Genomic DNA, 6,000 nt, shown 5'->3' on the forward strand with positions numbered 1-6,000 from the left:
TATTCTAATGTAAGCTATACAAAGTCCATATCTGGAACCAGTCCACATTTTAAAGATAGCAAGTGGGTAAGTTGCAGCAAACAAGCCCTGGCATGTTCTGATGACTGGGCTGCACTCTGGAGCCGGCCATTTCACTGGTCTGCTTCGTCGGATATTCAGAAAGGGGTGACTGCTTCTCTACTAGAAGGTTGCTATTTGCCTAGCAGGAGAAAGTGAATTCCTGAATGTTCTCTCCCACAGGGGAAATAGGAGGGGGTTTGGGGGAGGAAAAGAGTTAATCCCTCCTACTGTAGTGTCAATCTGAATTAGAATGACCACAGCTGCTTTAGTCTTTAGAGATCCTAACCCCTTAGGTACCTTCTCTGGACCTTGGTTTGGGGTTCACCAACTGGGCAAAATCCAGCCCAGATTTTGGCTTGGGTTTGGGTCTATGCCCATCCCTAATTGTATTTATTTAATATTACAAGTAGGAGCCCCGTGGTGCAGAGTGGTAAGCTGCAGTACTGCAATCCAAGCTCTGTTGACGACCTCAGTTCAGGTAGCCAGCTCAGGGTTGACTCAGCCTTCCATCCTTCTGAGGTTGGTAAAATGAGTATACAGTGTGCTGGGGGTAAAGTGTAGATGACTCCATTAATGATCCCATTAAAAAGTCTGCCAAGAAAACGTCCTGATGGGACATCACCCCATAAGTTGGCAACAACTTGGTGCTTGCACAGGGGACTACCTTTACCTTTTAATATTACAAGTGCTTAGGAATTGTGTAACAATCATATTCATACCAAGAAATGCTAAATTCTTTAATTTCACAAGAATAACTACTTTTACCAAAATGTCAAAGTGGAATGACTGTAAACTGGTATGAATTGGTATTCAGAGAAAATAAGATTCCTGGATATACTTGAAGCATTTTTGACATTAATGGATAGTAAAACAAACCTCCACCTCCCAGAAGAGCAGTTCAAATATTCTTTAAAAATATTGTTGTAGGATTTCTTTTTAGGTGTTCATTTGCAAAATACATTTAAAAAAAAAACACACCAAGCAACTGTGAATAGCTTCATTTGAAAAAGCAGGAAGAACAGGCATATTCTATTTCCCCCTTCATTTCTCTCCCCTACTGTCAAAGTGAAACTGCCGAATCCTTTATGTAGAAGCTGCTTAAGTTTACTTTTAGAAACAATACTAAGCAAGTCTGCTTTGAAGAAAGTGATATGAGCAGTGGCTCATCTAGTCCAGCATTCTGTTTCCTTGGGCCAAGCAGGGCATAGAGTCTAAGGCAGGGGTGTCAAACATGCGGCCTGGGGGCCAAATCAGGCCCTTAGAGGGCTCCTATCAGGCCCCCGAGCAACTGGATCTGCTTCCCTCTTCCTTCCCCTTGCTTCCTTCTGCATCTCAACTTCCTTTGCAAGGCTTGCTCAATCACACAGAAGCTACAGAGCAAAACCTCAATTTTCTCCATTGGTTGAAACTCCTTCCCTTCTGGTCCCCTGGGGAGGGAGGGAAAAAGCCAGAGAACATAAGAACATAAGAGAAGCCATGTTGGATCAGGCCAATGGCCCATCCAGTCCAACACTCTGTGTCACACAGTGGCCAATATTTATATATACATACACACACACCGTGGCTAATAGCCACTGATGGACCTCTGCTCCATATTTATATCTAATCCCCTCTTGAAGATGGCTATGCTTGTAGCTGCCATCACCTCCTGTGGCAGTGAATTCCACATGTTAATCACCCTTTGGGTGAAGAAGTACTTCCTTCTAACCGTTTTAACTTGACTGCTCAGCAATTTCATTGAATGCCCACGAGTTCTTGTATTGTGAGAAAGGGAGAAAAGTACTTCTTTCTCTACTTTCTCCATCCCATGCATAATCTTGTAAACCTCTATCATGTTACCCCACAGTCGACGTTTCTCCAAGCTAAAGAGTCCCAAGCGTTTTGACTTCTGAGATTTGGAGAATGCTGAGCTGACCTGCCTTTCTAAGGGGGGCTTCTGTTCGGGGTAGTAAAGGGCAATTTTTTGCCTTCTGCCTACTTTTCTCAGTGAGAGATTAGTCCAAGATATGCACAGAAAACTTTGAGGTGATTTACCTTGGCTAAAAGGGAGTCGGGGGGGGGGGGGACTCCTTTGAGGCTTTGAGGGATTCCCGGAGAAGAGTTGCATATTCATCATCTGCAGAAGTTTACAGAGTCATTTATTTGACATAAGCTTGACAAGATCCTAATCTTCTTTGAGACTGCTAAACATCTGATGCTGTACGAGACCAGTGTTGATCTGGATAACCTTAGAAAAAGGTACTGATTGTTATCTACCATTCCAGGACTATTTCAAAGCAAACAAAATAATATTAGAAGGTGGGAAAGAGAAAGTTTGAAAGCTTGGAAGAAGAAGAGGAGAAGGGGGGGATTTTGGACTTTGTTAAATTAAGGACAGTGCTAAAAATTGGAAAGGAATTTATTGTTTTGTCTACCTGCAATTGTGGAGTGAAAGCACCATCGTCAGAGATCTGCAGTTTCTACAGTCAACACAGGAAATACGTCAAGTATCATGAGACTTTGTTACCAATGAGAACGTGACTTGGGGCAAGCAAAGCAGAAAGTAACTATTGAAGAAGTGGACCTACTCTGGGATTGTATTACCATAAAAAACCATCAGCGGCCATTACTGGGAGGCTAAATGTTTTAAAAATTAATATCTGCACCTGGGAAGGTTGGAGGATGGCGAAATTAGGCTCATTTGAAAGGGCAAGTTCTAATCTATCAAACCTGAGTTGAAATTTACTTTGGTGATATCAATTTTTTTGCTGTTTTTTAATGTCAGAGTCAAAGGTAACCCATGCAAGGGCTGCCTCACTGGAGAAGATGCAAGATCAGTTGGAAGCAATGGAAGCTAGGATGTTGAAAGGGGTGGAAAAGATGATAAATGCTTGCAAAAAATAACTTTAAAAAGATATTGAGGACTTTAAAAAAGAAATGGAAGAGTTTAGAAATGAAACAGTGGTGGTGTCAAAAAAAGTACAGGAGGTAGAAGGGAAAGTTAAACTCCAGGATTCCACCTTATTAAAAATGCAAGAAAAAATAACAATTCATGACTGTAAATTGATGGAGACACAAATACGTCTGAGAGGAGTACGTGAAGAAGAAGGGGCAGACTTAAAAGAACATGTAATAAAATTAATTGCTGATTTCTTGGAGGAAGATCCTGAAGGGACTAGAAATATGTATAGAGTGAATTCATCATATGCCAAGAAAAATAACTTACCAAGAGATGTGGTTATAAGATATATGACAAAAGAACTGGTGGGGAACATTTTGAATAAAAATTTTGAAAATACATTGATAGTGGCAGGAAGCAGAGTAAGAATAATGAAAGAATTGCCAAGACAAGTGATAAATGACAGGAGAACATATAAGAAATTGACAGAAAAACTACATGACAATGGAATGAGGTATAGATGGATAATACCTGAAGGTTTGAGCTTTGAGCTACAAGGAAGAAGGATTACAATTACAAATACACAGGAGCTGCGTAAATTTTATGAAGAGAATAAAGAATTTGCACCATGATGGATTATAAATTATTATCTTGGAATGTAAATGGACTAAATTCACCACAAAAAAGAAAGGCAATATTTCATTGGATCAAAAAACAAAACTGTAATATAATTTGTTTACAAGAAGTTCATATTAAACAAAAGGATTATAAATTTTTGCGGAATAAACAATTGGGACTGGAATTTTTTTCATTGGCTGAACAGAAGAAAAGGGGTGTGATTTTTTATTAAACAAGAATTGTTTAAACAAGAATTGGATCCAAACAAGAATTGAATCAAAAAATAGAAGATTTGTGGCAGTAGAAGTAATAATAAATGCAAAAAAAACCTTATTATTAGGACTGTATGCACCAAATGGTGCAAAAGATGTTTTTTAAAAGACATTATAAAACAACTTGATGAAGTGACATACGACCAGGTCAGGATTACATTGGACAGATCTGGGAAAAAAATAACAATAAAGAAGGAAAATTGCCAAAATCCTTCTTTGAACTGGTTAAACAAGAAAACCTTGAAGACATATGGAGAAAATTTAATCCTGAAGTACGGGATTATACATTTTTTTCAGCAAGACACAATACTTTTTCCGGAATTGACATGTTATGGTGTACAAAGGATTTAGGCCTGATAACTAAGAAAATAGAGATCTTACCGAAGATAGGTGCAGATCATAACCCAATATTATGGATTACAAAATTGTCTTAAAAAGTAAGAAGATGGAGATTAAATGAAGATTTACTACAAAATAATTAGTGATATCTCTAGAAAATGAAACTAAAGCTTTCTTCCAAATAAATAATAAAGATGATATAGAATTTCAGATGGTGTGGGATGCTTATAAAGCCGTAATGAGAGGAATATTGATTATATTAAACAATAAGGACAAAAGGGCAAAAGAAAAACAGATGTTGGACATTCAAAATGAAATAAAGGAAAAAGAAGGGGAACTGAGGAAAAGGCCAGGGAAAAAGAAAATTATAAGAGAGATTACAATACTACAAGCACAAATGAGACATTTGTTAAATAAGGAATTGGAATGGAATTTGAAAAAAATTGCAACAGAAGTTCCTTGAGGGAGCGAATAAACCTGGAAAGTATTTGGCCTGGCAACTGAAGAAAAAGAGAGGAAGTAAAATTATTAATAAAATTGTGGTTGATGGAAGAGAGATGGTAGATCAAGAAGGAATAAAGAGAGAATTTTTCAAGTACTATGCTAAATTATTTAAAGGTGTTACAGTAAAGAAGGAAAGGATGGAAGCGTATTTGCAAAATATTAAAATAGCACCCTTAAGTGAATATATGGAAAAAATTTTTGAATGATCCAAGTGAAAAAAATAGAAATTGAAGCAGCGATTAATGCAATGAAAATTGGAAAAGCACCTGGCCAGATGGATATACGGCAAAATATTTTAAAATTTTTAAAGAAAAATTAGTACCGAAACTTCAAAAATTGATGAATATGATAAAAATAAAAGGAAAAATACCAAATACATGGAAGGAAGCTGTAATTTCTTTGATTCCTAAGGAAGATAGAGATGTCACGAATGTAAAGAACTATAGACCAATTTCATTACTATAAGATATATACAAGAATTTTGGCAGAACGACTTAAACAATATTTGATAAATTTCATAAAGGATGACCAAGTGCGATGTCTCCCTAAAAGGCAAATAAGAGACAATATTAGAACTGTTGTAAATATTGTAGAATATTATGAAAGACATCCAGAGAAGGAAGTTGCATTATTCTTTGCGGATGCAGAGAAAGCTTTTGACAATTTGAACTGGGACTTTATGTTTTCAGTAATGGAGAAAATAGAGTTGGGGGAAAACTTTATAAGAATGATAAAGGCAATATATACTGAACAACGTGCAAGGTTATGTATAAATGCAGATCTTACAGATGAAATGATAATCAGCAAAGGTACAAGACAAGGTTGTCCACTTTCACCTTTGTTGTTTATAATGCCTCTTGAAATTTTATTGAAGCAAATACAAGATGATAAAGAAATAGAAGGGTTGAGAGTTAAAGGATTTATTTACAAATATAGAGCATTTGCAGATGATATAATGTTTATAAATGAAAATCCTACACAAGTAACACCTTTGTTGTTAGCTAAAATACAAGAATATGGAGAACTGGCGGGATTTTATGTTAATAAAGAAAAATCAATTTTTTAATGTAAAAATATGCAAGTAAATAAACAAAAGGAGTTGCAGAGACTAGCAGGATGTGAAGTTACCTCTAAAGTAAAATTTTTTGACAATGAAGAATATTGACCTGTTCAAAAATAACTATGAAAAGCTATGGCATAAAATGGATGAAGATATGATAAAATGGAATAAGCTTAACTTGTCATTGCTTGGAAGAATACCTGCAATTAAGATGAATATTTTACCGAGAATAATGTATTTGTTTCAAACTATTCCGATTGTGAAAGACA

This window comes from Heteronotia binoei, chromosome 2, assembly GCF_032191835.1.
Source record: "Heteronotia binoei isolate CCM8104 ecotype False Entrance Well chromosome 2, APGP_CSIRO_Hbin_v1, whole genome shotgun sequence".
In the NCBI taxonomy this organism is placed as follows: domain Eukaryota; kingdom Metazoa; phylum Chordata; class Lepidosauria; order Squamata; family Gekkonidae; genus Heteronotia; species Heteronotia binoei.